We start from the raw sequence: 22,202 nt of genomic DNA, 5'->3' as shown, positions 1-22,202 counted from the left end.
ATACCATCTGAATGGATTTGGTAATTCTTATACATCCCTTGAAGTCATCAAAATGCTCTGAGTCTAAATTTGTCAGTTATCCCAATTAAGTGCAGTGGAAGTAATATCCATCACAGTGCAGATAAAGCAAATTCAACCATACCACTCAAGAGCAGGGTTTTCCTTGGGAGTCTGTGATGCATTTATTCACACATCTTGTGATTCAGGATATAAATTTACTCTTTATATTTAATGACCAATTAGGATTTTTAAAAACCCTTATTGCTTAAAAATAATGAGACTCTCATATGCCTTAGAAACCCCAAACACAAAACACACCTACTGGTACCTTCTGGGAGTTTAGCAAAGCATATATTTTGAACTGTTGGCCAAAATAACCCCGTCTGAGTGACAATTTACACACATGTCACATCTTTTCATCTCCCTTGTTTTCGCGGAAAAGGTCAAAGCCATCAAGACGACATGCTCAGCCAGAGTCAGGGAGAGTCATCATTTCATAACCGGGAAGTGGAACTCACACAGCAAATGAGGCTAATCATTCAGCAAGTACAAGGAAAAGAGATGATGAGATCATAATTTTCTCACCAATTGAGAATCACTGTGCATAAAAATAGGAATTACTAGGAAAAATTTAGAATACTTACCAAGAAAATAAGAGCACTAAATAAAATGATCTCTCGTCTGGAAAATGACTTTCCAGGCAAAACAGAAAGCTCTCAGATATACAAAAGATAAGATAGCAAGAAAACAACTCCTACTGAAAACAATTGAATTCTGTTGCTTTATTCTCAAAATATGATTTGTCACACAGAATGCCCTGTGTGACCTTGTAGATGCCACTCACCTGGCGTCAGGAGAACTCTGTTTGCTGGCAAATAATTCTGTTTTCCTTTATCTGGCCACAAACATAAATAATATATATTCTTTAATGTGCTAGTAAAAGTGTTGTAAAGACTGATTAGATTAATTAGGAGAATGTGATGTGCACTTGCCTTTTTAAAACCTTACAAAAATCCTGCTTAACTTTTTCTAGACGACAATCTCCCAACAAAAAGATTCTTTGATAATGTAGGAAGGAAAAATTCCTTCTCAGCTTTTATGCATTCAGGAAAGCCCACATAAAATTAATTTTTCCACTGAAGAAATATATAATAGATCTTATTACATAGAAACATATATTCTACATATTATATAGAAATATATAATAGACCTTAGGAATATGATATTTAATCCTGAAATTGTATTTTAAGGAGGATGGAGTCTATTAAAGAAAAGACTAGGTAGGTAGCCCTTTTGTGCAACCAAGCACCTTGGTTGGTATTGGATATGTAAAGGTTGCTCTGGGGAGAGTTTGGGAGTAGAAGCTCAAGCAAGTTGATGTTTTCTGAATAAAAGAATAAGAACTTGGCAGTCCTGAGAGCAAGCCTGGAGAGGTGACAGGAGTGAAGGAGACCAACGAGCCAGAAAGACAGAGAGAGGCCAGGATATGATATGAAGTGGCTTTGACTGGTGAGCTATACCCTTTGATGAGATGGCCAAAACCCCTGTCAAGGCCAGGAATGTTTAATTCATGATTGTAAGTTGAATTCTATGCTGCTTAATATGGCAGGGTGACTGACTACTTTCCTTTGATTCCTCAATCCTCTGTGAAGATTATGTTTATGGCTGGAAAGATCAAGAAGAAGGGGTCTACCATACTGGGAAAGAGAAGATAAAGGGCCATCCCTAGATGCAGAGCAGAAAAAAAGAGATCTCCCAGAAGTAACCCTGGGAAGGTAAAAGTCTCCCAGGATTTGCAGAAATCTTGCAGTTTCACCTTCCAGCTGAATATTCATTTTGTGCTTTAGTTCTCATAGTAATTCTCAGTGTAGTCCCCAGCGCCATACCTTAGAAATAAACCTTCAATGTTCTGAGCCATAATCTATTCACCAGTTGTCTACTATACACTTTAGAAACGTGTCTGTCATCCAGATCACTGATTTCACACACAGGCAAGACCCGACATACCCACACACAAAATCACAAAGGTATACTTTGAAGCCAGCTGGTTAGAACCAGGAGTACATTTTTTCTGTAGAAGAAATGTTATAAATCAGATACTCAAATGTTAATGTACACAGCACAGGAGACTTGTTAAAAATAGATTCCTGAGGTCTACCACCAGAGATTCGGATTCTGGGATAAAATCCAACAAACAGTATTTCGACTGAACACCCAGGTAATCTGATGCAACCACACTTCAGAAAATATTGGTATTTATAGTGATGAGACTCCCTTCATAACCCACAAGACTTAACCCAGAATGTAACTAAAATAGTTGAGTCTTACCTGTGCATGAAATTAGTGGTCTAGATGATAGTCACAAATAGTAAAATAGTAGTAATGTTAATTGTCAGCCCTGAATACCCCTCTCCACATATCAGATCCTTAGACTTTTTAGCTCAACAGTTCAGAGCACTGAGATGAGTGGTCCAATAGAACCAAGAGGATGCCTCTGCAGGACGGGCTAAGTCAGTGAAGCCAGGCAGCAGCAACTGTCATGCAAAAGGGTTGCCCATAATTGCAGGTTTTGTCCTCTGAACTTGTCACTCCATACACAATTCTAATTAAGAATCTTGCGGTGTAAAAGAATTAAGATATCTCCCCAACTTCAACACTTATGACCAAGCAATAAAATTAGGAAAATCTAGCTTTACTGATTTCTGTATGAAGATAATGTTTACAGAAGAGCACAGCTTATCTTAGGAGTTTTTTCCCATGGAAATTAATTGAAAGTAATGTTCAACTACAGTATCCAAGACTCAAAACAAAGAGTGAATTGAATGTTGATTTGTGAGTCAACACCAAGGAACACATACCTCAAGGCTTAAAGTAGAGAGGCTTTTTCTGGCATAGTGTCCAAAGTGATAAAGAAAAAGTACATAAAGGACTAGAATTGTTCTAAGTGGCTGAAAGATTTCAGATATCCTTTGCATGATAGCCTGCCAGAATCTTAGTCTAGCAAAGGTTACTAAAAGACACTGGACAGGAACAGGACAATGTTTAACTTTAAAAAAATATATCCATCAAGCTTACAGCAGAGTAACTTCTAGACCTTGAATGACACAACATGACAATTTTATTGGCTGACCTTTCAAAAGAGAGAAGATCTAATTAGACACTGTGATGTTCAGGTTCTGAATTATGATGAGCAAGCAGGGGTCTCTAATCCCCCCACCACTGCAGCTAAACATTTGGGAGTAATATTGCTAATTAGAGTGCAGCATTCTAACCTGGAAGCAGAGCTCCCTGCTCAGTCCTATATTGGCCAAGCCTGCTGTTTCTGCTGCCTCTTCCCAACACACTACCTACTATTTTCCACCCCAGAGATTCCCCCTTATTGCAATTTTCAATGTATTTTTGTAACAGATGCAATGTGTTTACTTGGGTGCCTGGAGACTGAATCTCTTCAGGTCGGTAATCATTAGAATGAGGAAAGTCAAGAAATCACTGTAATCCCCACCTCACCTCCTGCACAAAATAAATTCCACATGGATTAAAGATTTAAAGCTAAAAAATAAATCCACAGAAGACTACAAGAACAAATGAGCATGTTTGCCACAGAGTTTATAATAATAAAAACTAGGCAAAAAAAAATTGTAAATCCTGACTGTGAAACACACAAACATAAATGATAGTTTATTCATTTAGTGGAATAGTGTATGGATAAAAATAGCTCTTTTAAAGAGGAGGAGGTGGAATTCCATGTACAGATACAGAAATATGCCTATGACATTGATAAGTAAAAAGAGAAAATAAATTATGTACTGAACAACAACAATATATGTGTGAGTGCATGCTAAAAGAAATCCTAGGGGGGAAAATACACAAATCCCTAGCATTTGTTATATGTGGGGCCAAGAATATGGGGGATCATCTCTTTATGGTATACTATATGTCTTTTAGTGTCATTTGAATTTTTGCTACAACAAGAAAGTACAAGAAAGTCTCATCATTAAAAATTTTTAAATTATTACATTCCATCCTCTCTAGAGAGAAAAGGGGAAAGATCATTGAACTAGTGCAATCATGGTGAAAAGAGTAGAGCAAAGCAGTTAAGAACAAGAGCACTGGAGCTAGACTGCCTGAGTTCAAACTCCAGCTCTGCCACCTTCTCACGATGCAAGTCACTTGACTTCTCTACCTCTCTGTGCCTCAATTTTACTTTCTATAAAATGGGTAAAATAATGGCAAACACTTTCTGGTTTTACTATAAGGATGAAGTGAGTGTGTACGTAACGTGCGGAAAAATGTCTGATAAATGTTAATTTTGTTATTTTATTACTTTTACTATTATTTCATGGAAGGAGTGACTACGCCCCATTTTTTCCCTTAGTTGGCTTCAGTTTTTCACCTCTCACAGCATGAACATCTTGCTGGATTCCATAGGATTATAGAATCTAAAGCTATGTTTCTGATACAACAGGGCCCCTAAACACAACTACTTTTAGCAGTCAAAGAAATAGTGATTCGTTTCAATGCTGGTGGAAAAATCAGCTGTGTTAGATTTATTAAAGGACAGTATGTCAGTCTTCATTGTGACGTGTAAATACGACCATGTATATTTATCTATGAGCAACTTAAGAGAATTTTGAGCACTCCTTGCTTATTTTCATTATTTTTCTTTATATGTTGACTTGAGAATTTCACAGCATAGGATACAATACTTTCCCCAAATCAAAAAAGGAAGAAACTCCCTAAGTCTGGCATATTACAGACACAGTGATTATAAAGACTACCAGACTTTACACATTGCCTAAATTGACCTTTTTAAAATTGCATTTCTCCTATATACTCTTATGCTGTAAGGAGTGCTGGATTATAACTTGAATTATTTTGTACTTTGGCTTGGACAAGGAAGGAATGGGTGCCTAAGAAGAAGAAAAATAACAAAATCATAATCCTTGACCCTTTATGAGACAGGACATCACAGGGCATCCCAGCCCTCGTGCTGACAGCTCTGTGGCCTGGAAACCAGTGCTACTAGTACAGATAGCAGGGTCTTGACATCAGACATTGGCATCCTGTGCTTCCTGGGCACAGGACTTGGCTGGCATTAGCAACAGAGGCATCAGCTTCAGCAGCGCCTTCAGTGGGCATCAGCCATGTAGGAAGCACTCTCAGGACAAAGAGCAAATGGAAACATTGCCACAGTGGGCCAGAGTAATTGCCATGAGACAGACAAGTTGCCATCTTGTAGTATCAGAGTAAATGTCACCAAATGAATGAAAGAGACCTAGTACCTGCTGCATAATGAGGAAATCTCAAGGGCATTTCCAGTTGAAATCCAGGTTGAGTTTCCAGTGGAATTTTTAACACATTAAAGAGTAGAACGTCAATTTTGGCAACGGACTTGGATCTAGGACTTGAAAGAATCACAGTACACCCTATATGAAGACAGGGTAGAAAATCCTGAAATTTCAGTGACTGCTCTAGCCAGTTCAAAAATATCCTTTTTGAGAGTTAATTATATGCCACAGAGGTGTTTGGTGTGCACAAATCTGGGGACTCTTGAATGTCTCCAGAGACAGTCATCAGAAATGTCAAGGATCCATTGTAGGCTCAGAGAGGCATGGCATTCAGTCGTTTGATCATCCAACAAATATTTATGCCAGGAATTATAAAACTGTACTGAAAATATTCTGGAAGAACCTCCCATGGGGATATCAGAGAGAACCTAGAAAAGTTGACACCCCAACTGAGGAAGGCTGGAACAGTCAAAAGCACCCAATCACACTGTCTGCTCAGCAGGTCTAGACTGGATGTGAACTTCAGTGGACTTGCTCCTCGTCTTCTCCCTCAACCTCAAAAGATGTATTTATTTTATCTATGTAGAAAATCCCCCATGAGAATGCACACTAACTTTAATTTGGGGCTTTATTTTTGAGTATTATTTTGAATTTTTTTGAATTACTGAAGCAAGAAAGAACACCACGTAGGTTCTGAAATACTGTCTCATTAGGGGAAGTGAGTGTCCATTTTTCACAGCTTACAGATTAGGCTCAGAGTACTTAGATAGGGTATGAAAAGCAGGTGCATCTTTGGAAGGCTGATTTCTTAAGGTCGGTCAATGCAGGCAAGGAAGGGTCTGAGCAAGGGGCAAGGCAATCTAAGGTTGTAATTACAGAGTTTATAGGACAGTTCCTCTGATTCTCACTATTGAAAAAAATAATAATAATAATAAAGATAATAAATTTTTGCATTATAGCTAAGAAGTAGAACAATCAACCCCATCAATTATTCTACACTTTTTAAAAATTTTAGATAATAAGTATCCAGAATACAGGACCGGGGCCCCTTTCTTTGAACACTACCTAGAAAACAACCAAGTGCAGTTTCATATTTATCAAGGCTTTCACATTTGGTTTCCAATGAATGCAGTTAGGATCAGCCCTGCCAAAGTCGTCTTCACTATTCATATGAAGACATTATCTCTGGAAAGATCTTTCAAAGGGCAAGGCAAGAAATTCTAGACTGAGTTACTCAGTTAGGATTCATCTAACTTTAGGGATCTAGAATAAAACATGGTTCAACTTAAAAGTGTGCTATGTGTGCGTAAAATGAAGACTTTCCTCTGCAAATGTACTGAAGAAGGCAATCATGGGAACAAGTAATGGATTTACTGTGGCTCAGGGAAGCAGAGAAAAAAAAAGGTAAAGAAGCAAGTGGCAGTAAATGCTAATATGGAGACCCACAGGGCACGTCCATCATCAACACAGACTCTTCCACACCCACCCAGGCAGGGTCTGCTTTCCATACACACATCTAAACTTACATATTACTTCTTCAGATGTGTTCTCCATTTCTTTTCTCTTTCCAAACAGTATTAATAAACTCATTTCTTCCATATTAAAATATGTGGGGAGTAGCTGGACAACGGTTTGACCTTTGGACACCTAGACCATAGAATTTGCATGCTCTTCTTTTTCTAATGAGATACTATAAGAATCCCAGACACCTCCATCGCATTCTACTGGATCTTAAATCCCAGACAGGAACTTTTCTAAATCAACAAATAGTGATTGCTTATTCAGTGTGTAGCTAAAGAGAAAAATGTAATGATCCATTTCCTTGGGTCTCCACCACAGGAATGGCATGTCTCCAGTGATGAGGTAAGGGACCTGGACAGAAGGCCCAGTGGGAGTAAAGACTTAAACACAGCCAATTCAGAGTCATTTATGAGAAAGCAGGCCATGACTGTAACACTCTTCATGTTCACTTCTCCTCAGGGTTGGAGGGCTTGATCCCCAGGGGTACCACAGACTGACCCTTTAATACTACAGGGTTCTAAGTCCATAAAAATCAGTGGGCTGGATGCCATGCAGGACAGTAAGGAAGATGTTTACTATACTTGAAAGGAGACAAATATGTAAATATGCCAAGGTACCAACAACAAGGATGTCAGCAGTCAAAGGCCCTGTGGCAGATACCATTAATTGCTTTCGTAATCTTTCTTTCTTGCTAAGAACTTCAATGCTCTGCAAAGGACAAAATGCCCAGCCACAGGCAACAGAGCAAGATTGGTCCTAGTCAGTCTCGACAGTCCTGCTCCTCACTTTCTCAGCCTCCTTTGTGACTGGAGGCTAGGGGTGGGGGTGTCATTTGACTCAGGATTGAGCAAGAGGTTTAAGAAGAACTTGTTGGGAAGAGTGTTTCTGAAAAGGATTGAGCTTTCTTTTTGTTTTTCTTTGATTTCTTTTTTTCCAATCATGTTCCTTCTAAGAATTGAGCTTTCTTGATGTGAAGAACAGATGCTGATGGTGCTGGTGCTCCTTCTTCTAAAAACAAAAACTAAACCCAGAGGAACATCAGATCCGACCACACTGTCACTGAAACAACTCCAGCTGTGGTCACCTCCAGATTTTTTGCAATGTGAGAAAAATAAATCATTTCTTGCTTAAGCCAAAGTGTTATGTTATTTGCTGCTAAACATATTCTTCACTAACACAGTTCCTCTTCTCATTAAAATTAAATGGTTCTGGCCGGGTGCAGTGGCTAATGCCTATAATCCCAGCACTTTGGGAGGTGGAGGCGGGTGGATCACCTGAGGTCAGGAGTTTGAGACCAGCCTGGCCAACATGGTGAAACTCTGTCTCTACTAAAAACACAAAAAATTAGCCGGATGTGCTGGTGCACACCTGTAGTCTCACCTACTCGGGAGGCTGAGACATAAGAATGGCTTAAGTCCAGGAAGTGGAGATTGCAGTGAGCCAAGATCGCACCATTGCACTCCAGCCTGGGCAAAAAGAGTGAAACTCCCATCTCAAAAAATAAATAAATAAATGGTTCTAAACCAATGATAATTGGAAAAGGCACACCTCCTCCGAAGGAGAACAGCCAAACCTCAGCTCCTAATTCCCCTCCCACCTTCCACCCCACCCCGGGGTCCCCCATGGTGTTCCCCAGGCCCAGGAGGAGGGTGAAGCAAGCAAGGCACTTGCCCATCATGCAAAAGGTAAGGGCACGCCAAAAAAACTCAGTAACCAAGATAAACACTATTTTAACACAACAGTTTTTAAAAATCAAAAGATAATGGTTTTTCTTTTTGTTTCAGGCTCTTCTGTTTCATGACTCAGCACAACACTACTACTAATCCTGTCTTTATTTAAAATTTTAATAATTTTGCTGGGAGCCATGGCTCACACCTGTAATCCCAGCACTTTGGGAGGCCGAGGCAGGCAGATCACTCACAAGTTTGAGAACAGCTTGGCCAACATGGTGAAACCCTGTCTCTACTAAAAATACAAAATTAGCCAGGCATAGTGGCGCACACCTGTAGTCCCAGCTACTCAGGAGGATGAGGCAGGAGAATCACTTGAACCAGGGGGTGGAGGTTGCAGTGAGCCGAGATCGCACCATTGCACTCCAGCCTGGGCAACAAGAGCAAAACTCCATAATAAATGAAATTTTAATATTTTGTTCATTATAGATATTTTCGTATTAATTGTGCTTCTTAAAATAAATGGATTTTTTTTTAATCTTGACTACTGAGCTTTGGGGCCTTCCTTACATTTTGTGCCCAAGGGGAGTGCCTTACTCACTCACCCTAGTCCCAGCCTTGGCACCACTTTGTATAAGCAAATAAACGTGTAGTATAATGTCAGGTGGTGCTCGTACTAAGCATGACTTTTTATTTTATTCATTTTTTCTTAATTTCAACTTTTATCTTAGATACAGTGGGTACATATGCAGGTTTGTTACATGGGTATATTGCATAATGCTGACGTTTGAGGCACAGATTCTGTCACCCAGGTAGTGAGCATAGTACTCAATAGGTAGGTTTTCAATCCACAGTCCCCTCTTACCCTCCTGCCTCTAGTATTCTTCAGTGTCTGTTGTTCCCTTGTTTATGCCAATATGTTCTCAATGTTTAGCTTCCACAAAGACATGGAATCAACCTAGGTGCCCATCAGTGGTGGATTAGATAAAGAAAATGTGTGTGGTACATAATACACCATGGAAAACTATGCGGCCATAAACAAAGAACAAAATCATGTCCTTTGCAGCAACATGGATATAGCTGGAGGCCATAATCCTAAATGAATTAATTCAGGAACAGAAAACCAGTCTTTTTATTGTGATGCTTTGACATCTGGGGCTGTACTGATCCTGGAGAGACTGCTTGTCCCGGAGCAGTTCAATTCTTAGAGTGTGTCTTTCATGTGCAAACCAACCAACTGGAAGTCCATACCCCAATCACCTCCTTTATTGGGCTGTCACACTCAGGTCACTATTACCCTGCCCTAATCACCCCAGAACCAGGTACCAAACAGCTAGGGACAAGCCCTGTGCCCCGAAGCAGTGAAATTATTCCAACTAGGCAATCCTAAATCTGCTCATCCTGCTTCTCCTATTCCTTCCCACAAAAACCACAATAAAGGCTCCTGCTCATTTTGTCGCTCACTCCCCTCTTCCTCCCGACTCTCTAGGTCCTTCCCTGAGTGACACTCTCCTGCCATCAGCATGCCAGGTACCCTCCTCTTCAGAACTGTGAGTAACCAACTCTCTTTTTGAGGGCAAAGCTCTCCTAATCTGTTGGCCTCATCATATCTGAATAATGCTAAAATCTACATTTTAAAACAGTGCTCAGGGAAGGTGATAGGAAGTGATGAAGCGTGCTCTTTTAGGTAGGTGGTCTGGGAAGACATCTCTGAAGATAGGTCTTTTGAGCAGAAACCTGAAGGCAGAGAGGAAGAGGAACGTCTGGAGAAAAGAAAATAACCTCATTCCTGACTAATTTGCTCATTTCTGAACCACCTCTCCTCCTTTTCTCCCCTGGCTTTTACAGGACCATTTTCTTCTGTTCTTCTCTTGCCTTTGTGACATCCTAGGTGCCCTCCTCCTTCAGTTCTCCCAGGTCTCTGGCATCAGTGATGTTTTAGGTGCTGATTTATCCCCACAAGCAGTTCTGAGGACTTAGTAGCCTTCCTGCAGACAATCTCACCAACACTTTCAATTTGTCCTAAAACCAAATGCATTATATCTTCTTCCCCTACCCAAACAGGAAAACTTTCCATACTTCCCACCTGGATTGTAAAAGTGCCACAACTGGTCCTCCTCCCTCAAATCTTTCCCACAACCAAATTATGCTTTTCAGTGTTGCCAGAGTATACTTATTATGGTCCCCCTGCCTAATAATTTCAATGGTTTCCCATCTACAACATAAAGTCCAAAAATATGAGCCACAACCCATCATTCTATCTTCATTTCCAACAATATCCTTGACAGTCAAGCCTCTGCCCCACTGCTGTCCCCAAACACCAAAGCTCAAAGTCTGTTGACTTCTTTCACTACAATAACCTTCACCTCCAGTGCAGTCAGGCCCTGACAACCATACCCCAAATATTTTTAAATATTCTAATTATGAAAGAAAGACATGTTTATTGTAAAAAATATAGACAAGCCCAATGAATAAAATTGAATTCACTATGTATAATCCTACCACCCACTACCATTCATTTACAAGTATTAATTGAATATCTACTATGTGCAAAGAATAAGATAGAAGCTGGATATAAAGGAAGTTGAAATTCTTTAAAATATTTTGAATGACACAGAGAGAAATTTTTTCGTATGTTGTTCCCTCTGTCTGGAATGTTCTTCACCCCTTTATCAGGTGGCAAATTTTCCTTATTCCTAAAGATCAACTCAAGCCTTTCCTATTTTATGAATCCTTCTTGATTTCCCCCAAGATTGAGGTAATTACCACTTTTTTTTTTTTTAATCACTCTGTACCTTGTATATTCATCCATGGTAACCCTATCACACACTGTTAAGGAGTTTTGACTGTTTGTCTATCTGCCTCTTCTACTCCATGGGCCTCTGAGGCTGGGAACTATGGTAACATATCTCCAGCACCTGACACACAATAGGCTCTTAACAAATGAATCAGGCTTCACAGGGCTTCCTTTGAGTCAGAAAAACCCAAGTGGTTTTCGAAGTTGCAACTCCGTTTGACAAAAGCTTTGTATATTTTCCAAATAGCTCTTTTTATCTTAAAACATTTTCCCAGGTCATGTTTTAATGTAATAACCCACATAACTCATTTTAATGGGACACGTTATACAATAAGCAAATTCTATTAGATACCAAAGCAAATTAAGAGAGTCATTTTGTACAGTTTGTACTCCCTTTGAGCCTGCTAAAATTATTGAGCCTGCCTTTCTTACTAACACTCTGCCAGTTTCAAAACATTTAAAATAATCAATTAGCCGATCCTTGCAACACCTCTCAGGGTTTGGCAAGTGGTCTCATAATATTTTAGAGATATATAGTTTTAAAGACAGAGACAAAAAACAGCTATCCTCTAAAGCAGTTGGATTACCCAAAAATGCATAGTACCTGAACAGTCAGCAGCCAATGCTCAGAATTAAGACACCAGCAAAAGACTTCTACTTCACCAGGGACTCCTGCTGCCACCACTCACCATTTGAAGAAGACTCACCTGAAAATCCCACAGATTTAAGGTAAGATCACCATAGCAGTTGCCACCACCCATGGGAAATACAGTGCCATTTAGATAAGCAGGAACTTGTGGGGCACAGTGGGTGGAAGGGGTCCACACAATTTGAAACACAACATCAGCAGCACAAAGTGTGGGGGAGCTAAAAAGAAAAAATGACTGCTTGGGCCAGGAGTGGTGGGTCACGCCTGTAATCCCAGCACTTTGGGAAACCGAGGTGGGGGGATCACCTGAGGTCAGGAGTTCAAGACCAGTCTGGCCAACATAGTGAAACCCTGTCTCTACTAACAATACAAAATTAGCCAGGTGTGGTGGTGCACACCTGTAGTCCCAGCTACTTGGGAGCCTGAGACAGGAGAATTGCTTGAATCTGGGAAGCAGAGGCTGCAGTGAGCCAAGATCGCACCACTGCACTCCAGTCTGGGTGAGACAGAGCAAGACTCCATCTCAAAATAAAATAAAATAAAAGGTTGGTAATTGACCAGACTTTACCAGTAGGAAGGTATTCAGTGTATATTGAGGGGGAACTTAACCATTATATTATTATAGTATATTATATTACATCACATTACATTAAATGTATTCAAGCTAATATAATAACATTTTTGAGAACTCATACATATTTTTGTAACAATTCTGTAAAGTTGGTAATATTATCCCCATTCTCATACTGCTAATAAAGACATACCCAAAACTGGGTAATTTATACAGGAAATTGGTTTAATTGACTCACAGTTCCACATGGCTGGAGAGGCCTCACAATCATGGCAGAAGGCAAATGAGGAGCAAAGTCACGTCTTACATGGAGACACACAAGAGAGCTTGAACAAGGGAACTCCCATTTATAAAACCATCACATCTCATGAGACTTACTCACTACCACAAGAAGAGTATGGAGGTAACTGCCCCCATGAATCAACTATCTCCACCTGGCCCATCTTTGACACATGGGGATTACTACAATTCAAGGTGAGATTTGGGTGGGGACACAGTCAAACCATATCAGGACCCCTGCAAGAAACTGATGGCAAACTCCAATTGGAAAGTGTAATAAAGGGCCTGTCTACAGAAGGTAGGGAAACCTTTAGAGACAATGCAGAGTTAGCATCAGTGGTCCCTGTTAATACCCATAAGCCTAAAGGGGCAATGTGGCTACTAGAATCTGGAGACAAGGTGTGTGGCAAGGGGCATCTTTCAGAAACTATAAATAACCCAGTCCAGAAATACAGCCAACCCACGGGACACTACAAAGAGGGAGAAGGAGGGTCATCTTCAGGCCTCAGGCTCCTTCCTCTCTCTATGCCTGCCAACGCTCGCATTGGCCAAGCCAACCTAACACTAGAATGTGAGGTAGCCTGTTGAAGTAGTCCAACAGCCAGGGCACAGAACACAGTGGGAAAAGGCAAAGAGTAGGCGTGAGAAAGCAAACAGATGGACCAAACATGAATTTAAGCAAGAACTGTGGCATCATGAGATATCTTCAGTCAGCAACAATGAAGAAATATTCCTCCAAAAGATAAGAGCAGGAGGTGGGGAGAGATAAAGTTTGGATTAAGACATAATAAAAATTACAATTTAAGCTGGGCATGGTGGCTCACGTCTGCAATCCCAGCACTTTAGGAGGCCGAGGTGGGCGGATCACTAGGTCAGGAGATTGAGACCAGCCTGACCAACATGGTGAAATTCTGTCTCTACTAAAAATACAAAAATTAGCCAGGCCTGGTGGCGCATGCCTGTAATCCCAGCTACTTGGGAGGCTGAGGCAGGAGAATCGCTTGGACCCGGGAGGCGGAGCTTGCAGTGAGCTGAGATCTCACCATTGCACTCCAGCCAGCCTGGGCAACAGAGTGAGACTCCGTCTCAAAAAAAAAAAAAAAATACAATTTAATATTATAGAAAAAAAACCTTGATTTTTAAATATCTGATAAATTAAGAATAATCAAAATATGACTATAAGTGTATGTGGTTTGTCTTTGCTTAACCTGATGGCTTGATGACTTAAAGAAAGAGCAGAGAGTTAAACTAAACTCTCCAGAAAAAAAAAAATGGACTAGAAAGGTAGCCAATTTCTGCCAATCCTCCTCCCTATATTTTCTAGTGACTAGTGGGCTCAGACAGTACCCAACCACATGGTCTAAGCTGCTCTCTTTTTTGAAATGAACAAAATCACAGGAACTGAAGAAGAGACAACACAGAGAAAAGCAACAAAAAAAATACAGAAACAAATGAACAAATAGAGTTCTTTTATCAGAACATAGACAAGGAATCTGCACATTCCTTGAATTTAATCAACAGATATTGTATGTAAAATAAAAATATCTGTAAGTTCTTTCAATTTTCACTATGAATTTATGTATAATGAGGAATAACTCTATCATTAAAGAATAAATGGCCATTAAAGCAAAGGCCTATTATAAAATGATATTTAATTAAGATTAAATTGAGACATCAATGCCAGCCCTATTGTTCCTCTAAGACAACTCTCAATATTCAAAGGCAAAGAGTCTCTGCTGCCTTGAACAAATTATGCAACCTGCTAAGAGAGCAGAACTCAATTTAAAAGCAAAGATGGAGAGATGTACTACACTCATCATGTTTTTTTGATCAGTGACTGCATAAAAACTGAAGGAAGGGAGTTGAATCCCACAGATTCCCCCTTTGATGTACTTCCTTGTCTAAAGGATGCCCTACCTGTAGCAGAGTCTTGGTACTATTTCCATACACATCCATTTGTCACTACCAGAACAGAGCTGACTGGATTATCAAATAGTGATGACAGGAATTCTCTGATTCACCATTATGAGGGAAAAGACCCATACCCAAGTCAGCAGGCCTTTTAAAATGCAGGCCCCGGCCAGGTGTGGTGGTTCCCGTCTGTAATGCCAGCACTTTGGGAGGCCGAGGCGGGTGGATCACGAGGTCAGAGGTCAGGAGATCGAGACCATCCTGGCTAACACAGTGAAACCCCATCTCTACTAAAACTACAAAAAATTAGCCGGGCATGGTGGCGGGCACCTGTAGTCCCATCTACTCAGGAGGCTGAGGCAGGAGAATGGCATGAACCCGGGAGGCGGAGCTTGCAGTGAGCACAGATCGCGCCACTGGACTCAAGCCTGGGCGACAGAGCGAGATTCCGTCTAAAAAAATAATAATAATAAAATAAAATGTAGGCCCTATTCTATGGCTTTACCTCTCAGGCAGCTGCCAGCTTAGCCTAAGGAAGCCTCTGCTGGGGCAAGGACAACCACCTCAGATTATCAAAGCTACAGGGAAGAAAGAGCTACTCTGGTCCAAACCCCTAACTTTACAGTGGAAGGAAGCAGAACCCCAAAATATTAAGGTGGAAACATTTTCACACCAAAGGGAAACGTCTAAATATTTTTTCTGTTTCAGCAGAGCTTTACATCTTTCAGGCCAAAACTTACTGCATTTAGCACAATGGCAATAGTAAATAAAGTAACTTAAATTATCACTCAAAAAAATAACCATGAGATTACCGCACTTCATCCACTTAGGTATAAAAAGAGAACTGTTGTCATGAGTGAAGCTGGGGCAGGAGCTGTGCTAGAAATGGAAATGACTATGTGGCCAAAGGCAAAATCTGCACAAATATGGAAAGATAGCAACAACATGAAGAGCAGCTGAGTTTAAGGGCTTGCATAAGACCATCATGGCTCAAGAAGACTTTAAAAGTCTTCAGCACAGATGATGCAACACAAGAATGTGTAAGTGTATTAGTCCATTTTCATACTGCTGTACAGATATTACCTGAGGCTGGGTAATTTATAAAGAAAAGAGGCTTAATTGATTCACAGTTCCGCATGGCTGGGGAGGCCTCAGGAAACTTACAATCATGGCAGAAGATGAAAAGGGAGCAGGCACCTTCTTCACAAGGCGCCAGGAGATACAGAGAACACAAGGGAAATTGCTACTTTTAAAACCACCAGATCTCGTGAGAACTCCCTCACTACCATGAGAACAGCATGGGGGAAACGGCCCCCATGATCCAATCACCTCCCACCAGGTCCCTCCCTTGACATGTGGAGATTACAATTCAAGATGAGATTTGGATAGGGACACAGAGCCAAACCATATCAGTTAGCTTAATCTCTACTCAAAGAAGTCAGTTGTCCCAATCAGGAACCCACGTTAATACGGTAAAAGTCCACACACCAGAGGGACTACTCCTTGTACTATGAGTATTCATATCTTGGTCATCACTTGGCCTTTGCTAATTACAATAAAGAATTTCAGAAAGCGAGTTCTTTTGGTTAAAGTAGGGGTCATCTTAATGAGCACCATGAATGTGGAAACAGGCTTCTGCTAGTGAAAATAGTGGTACTCAAGATAATGTGGACTGGTTAAAATATTTGTCACCTTCCCCACCCTCACATGAACAGAGTAAAACAATTGATTGAGGCCTCCATCCTGAATGCTTTGTGTGAGGCTTCATACCTAAATGGTCCTGTGCCTTTCCCCTACATTAATAGATATGCAAACAGAATGGAAGGGAGTGCTGAGGGAAGAAATGAAAAAACTAGCGTTCCAGGACAGAGATCCTGTGATGCTTTGCTTTTGACAGCAGAATTTCTTAAACATTCTATAATCAATTTTTAAGATCTTGAATGCATTTTTTTTCAAATACATATAGTAGAGACAGACTATTGGTTATCCTAAAGCCTACATCACACTAAAAGAACCAACTTAAAGGAGAACATATGCTTATCTACCCCCAAACCCTATCCAACACAAAAACACACTTCCCAGCCACAAATACAAAATCTCTCAATTTATGCTATGACTTTGTTCTCTGCATTGCACTGAATAATTTATCTAAAAGTAACCAAGTCTGTTTCACTGTCCAATTTTCATACGGTAGCACATTGTAGCAATCCGTTGATAAATACCTACCCTGCAGTGCTTCTAGATTAAATTTTTCAAACATACCTCTAGAGATTTTTAATGATTTCCATTTAAATCATTTTCAGGTTTTTGCAAAACCCCAATTTAAGCATCTTCAAAATGTGGGGTTTTGTCTGACACAAATATGTTAATTATTGTAACATTAAATTATTTGTCCACTTTCAATAATGTATGTCCATTTTTTTAAGTACCCACCTAATTACTTTTCCAAAATCTATACTGAACAACAAGGAAGAAAACATTCAAATCAATGGACAATAACATTGACAACTGCTGGGGCTTCTGTAATATTAAATACTGAAGATGAAGCCGCCAGTTGTACAGACCCAACTGAGGTTTCTTTGCATAATTCCTTAATGAAATGAGACTGCTACACTAGAAGTTGGGCAACCTGACCTAGATTCTTACAGTACGAGTAGCTGCCCTAGATGTCTGTCAAGATTGTGCATTAGAGTGTAATCTTAATCAGCGAACAATCAAAACAAATATTTCACTTCACTTCATAAATTCATGTCGTGTGATTGCATCTGACACATCTAGGGGAAGATAATCCCTTACAGTTCACTTCTTCCTGTTTCTAAATGCAGGCTGCATTGACTTAAACAGTGTTCACCACTCTGCCCTGTACTAGAGAGAGTGTTCAGAGGATCTGGTGAAACAAGAATTCCTAACTGGTTCTTGGGGTAGGAATTACGAGAATCAGGACCCCTTGCCTAACCAGGACTGAGACTGCCAGAGTGGGTAGAATTCCCTCAAATTAGGCACAAGAAGAAATCAATGTGGTCTTCTTCTCAACAGAAATAAGGGTATCAGTATGTATTTTGACATTGTTTATTTCATGTGGTTTATTTCAGCATCGATAGTGGCAAAGAAAAAGAAAAAGAGGAAATCACCTCAACCTCCAATTAGTAGGGAAACGATTGAATTATTGCCCCTTCATTCATGGATTATATTGCAATTAGAGAAGCAACATAACTCAGAGATTAAAAGCCAGACTGTCTGTTTCTTGCTCTACCACTTCCTAAGCTCGGTAACTCACAAATTATTCAACTTTCATTCTCAAACTGAAAATGCCAATAATAATAGTATCTACTTCACAGAATTGCTGAAAGGATTCAATATATGTAAAGTCTTTATAAGAGTAATTTGGACATCCTAAACATTCAATAAAGGAAGCTATTAATAATTAAAAGACTTAATTAAGCCTAATTAGATCCAATAACTGAATTGGATGGATGTCCTTGGCAAAGTAATGTTCCAAGTAGAATAATATGAAAAAGTAACCCTATTATCTATATATATTTGCCTTGTACAGAAAAAGGTATGGAAGGGTACACAAATTATTAACATTGGTTACCTTAGGGGTGGCTTTGGAAGAAGAAGATGAAGGGAGAATAATTTTTCTATGTATACTTTTGTGTTTGATTTATGATAATAATTACTTATGTAATTTATTAAATCCAGTAAGGTAAGAAAAAAATGTATGTATTAATATCTAAGCATGTATTTGGATAAAGTCGGGGAACATTTGGCCTTGGGCCTACACATGGAAACCAGAACTGGGGTTGGGAAGGAAAACAGGCTGTGTTGCAGGTCAAGCCTGATACGGTATCTCCTTCTTAACCATTCATCTGTGTAGCAAGGCTGCAGACCCCTAGAGGACACTGACTGTGTTGGTCACCTTAACTGTGTCAGTGCCCACAGATGTTACATGAATGGATGCCTCCATCCCAGAGGGCATATGATTTTGTATGTGTCAGTGAAGATGGTCTAAGTTATACTGTGGAGGCTTAAACAACACAGATTTCTTTCTCATTCCTGCCACATTTCCAGTGCAGATCAGCTAGAGCTCCATGTCAGGCTTCACTGGGGACCCAGAAGGTGGTACTCCCGCCTTCATCTGGAGTATTGCTGAGCTCATGGCAGAGGGAAAAGAGAGAATAGAGAGCTACATATTGGCTGTTAAAACTTTGTCTGAAAGTGGCTCATCTCTTCTGCCACTTATTTATTTGCCGAAGAAAGTGATATGGGTGTATCTGAGTCCAACAGGGTAGAGATGTGTAATTTTCCACCACGGAAGGCACTCATGCGGATGAAAGGTAATGTAGTCTACCGTACTGCACTTCTCCACTGTTCTGTGTTATCCACACATATTCTCCCTTTTCTTCTTCAGAACCAGTCTAGAATCTCTTTCCTGAAAACCCTGGGGCTAGATGCATTTCAGAATTCAGAATTTTTTGATTTTATGGTGCAATCATATTTAGGTAATACCCTAAATGGGATTGGAACAGCACCTTGTACTAGTATTTCTGGAGCAAAACACATAAATATCCACATTAAATGAGATAAATAATAACCAGAAATAGCCTCATTTTAGTTTAGGGCTGGTATTTCCACCAAATAAGTTTGTACCACAGAAAAAATGAGGATTTTCAGTGCTTTCTGGAATTCAGAATTGCGGGTAATGGATTGTGGGCAAATATAACCAAGAATTAGCTATAGAGTAAATCTGCTTTAATGTCTCTTTCTCCAACAGAAAAAAAGCAAAATTCAAATGAGTAAGGAGTTTAAAAGGAAAATGACATATTTTGGCAGTGCCATGAGATTTCCGTTCTACTTCCTGTCAGGAACAGTGTGAATTATGTCACCATTTAAACCCAAGAACACAAAGCATCCAAAGAAAATCAAACCAAATTTAAACATCCTTCAAATTTCTCTTTATTGTAGGTTTAACATAATTTATATCAAAGATAATAATTTATGTGAATAAACTCCAGGTAAGATAACAGTTTAGTTGAGTAAACTCCAGGTAGGTAAAATTCCAATGTTTATTCCAGAATTTGGACCAAATAAGCTATTTTGTTAGGGCAATCATCCTAAATACATGTAAAAAAAAGAAAGTTGGCCGGGTGCGGTGGTTCATGCCTATAACCCCAGCAGTGTGGGAGGCCAAGGCTGGCGGATCACTTGAGGTCAGGAGTTTGAGACCAGCCTGGTCAATATGATGAAACCCCGTCTCTACTAAAAATATAAAAACATTAGCTGGGTGTGGTGGTGGGCACCTGTAATCCAAGCTACTCGGGAGGCTGGGGCAGGAGAATCACTTGAACCTGGGAGGCGGAGGTTGCAGTGAGCCGAGATCACACCACTGCACTCTGACCTGGATGATACAGCGAGACTCAGTCTCAAAAAAGAAAAAGAAAAAGAAACAAAAGAAACTCCCAAAAAAACTGCATGAAAAGTAAATATCTCATACCAACCCCAGTCTTCAGGTCATCCATAGCTAATGAGATTGGTTGGCCTCCAAAGAAGTATGGCAGTCAATATTTCAGGAAGTGGTATGTGGAAATTAGCAAGATGTATGATTCTCAATTCCATCGCTTACTTACTGCTAAGATTTACAACATCCTGAGCACCCATTTCTTATGTATAAGATGAGGTTAGGAAATGATATTGCTTATCCTACTACATCACAAGATTGCTGAGCTGTTCGGATGAGAAAACATTTGCAAACTTACAGCTTCCTACAAGTACTAATCACTACTTGTAAGATGTAGTGCTCCTTGAGAGTGTCTCAAGATGGTTGCTCCTTGAAACTGTCCTAGGAAAGATAGTAAAATCTCTTTTCTGTCCATCTTTCTCCCACATAAACACATACAGAGACCAACTTAAGGATTCACTGGGCTCCTCTTATCTTAAGGTACATTCTGCTCCTTTAAAATTGATGTAAAAACATATGTTCTTATCCAGGTTTGGCTTTGTCTTAAGAGTCTGTTTGCTTTCTGTAGTTCCTTTTATTTAGGGGGAAAATTTCTAACTTATTTCTTGAAAAACTTTGTTAGTGATATCAGCGTCCGTTCATTTGCCATGCTGCAGTGACCACCAACAAGAAGTCAAATTAAATCAGTTAAAAACATAAAATAAAAAAGGATGAATTAGCACCATGCTAGTTCAGCTTGGGCTTTCATTCAGATAAAACACTAACATCCCAATATTAGAAACATAGTGGCAAGAAGTAGATTTAGTTCAGACAGCAGAGTCATAAGCGATTTTCCTTTCACTTTATAATATATAAGAATTGGGATGAAAAAAAATGTATCTATTGGTTCCATTCTTCAGTCTTGTTTACCAAGAAATTTTAGGTGGAAAAGTTGGCTCTTATGACATTTGAGTTGGGGAGAGGGATAAAAGTGTTTATTTTGGAGTTAGAATCATCAATTATAATGGCCTCTTCTAGATTTTAAGCCTCAGTATTATTCAACCTAAGTCTATGATTTAGAGAGGTTTTTTTTACCCTTCTGTGTATAGCTCATGTTACAGAAGTTGTGGGAGAGATAATGCTATGAAGTCAGTATTCTGGAATGGCAAAGCTATTTTATTTGTTATTCCTAAGAGCTGAAAAGAGTGTAGGAAATATCTCTTGATAACTACAGGGAACTATAGGAATTACTGTGAACAGAAATGGCATCACAGCTTTCATGTTCTTTTATCCAAATAATTTTCCTTCAAGGTTCCAAACCCTAAAATATAGATCTTCTTTTTAAAATTCCAAAGTCTGTGCACAGCTTCATCCACATTTGAACAACAGTAATTGAGTAGCTACTACACAGGAAATATGAGAGTGAGCAAATCAACATAGTGCCTGCCGACATAGAGCTTAAGTCAAGGTCTCAGTAAGATCTAGGTTCTGATGGAAACAGAAGCTGGAGAGCCAGGAGGGGTCAGTACCTGAGGCCTGCTTTCCTAGGTGGGGATCTGATGGATACTGCCAACAAGAGAAGCAAGGGCAGGTGAACAAGGCTGGAAGATTCATCCTTATAAGAAGCGCACCCCATGAGCAAAGGACACAGTCAACTAAGTGAAAAGACAACCCGCAGAATGGGAGAAAATATTTGCAAACTACCCATCTGACAAGGGATTAATAACCAGAATGAATAAGAAGCTCAGGCCAGCCATGGTGGCTCACGCCTGTAATCCCAGCACTTTGGGAGGCCAAGGCAGGTGGATCACTTGAGGTCAGGAGTTCAAGACCAGCCTGGCCAATATGGTGAAACCCCATCGCTACTTAAACAATAATAATAATAATAATAATAATAATAATAATACAAAAATTACCCGGGCACAGTGATGCATGCCTGGAATCTCAGCTACTCAGGAGGCTGAGACACAAGAATTGCCTGAACCTGGGAGATGGAGGTTGCAATGAGCCAACACCACACCATTGCACTCCAGCCTGGACAACAGAGCAAGAAAAAAAATAAAGAAGAAGCTCAAACAA

Source organism: Macaca mulatta, chromosome 5 (genome assembly GCF_049350105.2).
Source record: "Macaca mulatta isolate MMU2019108-1 chromosome 5, T2T-MMU8v2.0, whole genome shotgun sequence".
NCBI lineage: Eukaryota > Metazoa > Chordata > Mammalia > Primates > Cercopithecidae > Macaca > Macaca mulatta.
The sequence above is the reverse complement of the archived record's forward strand: the minus strand, read 5'-3'. Positions refer to the sequence as shown.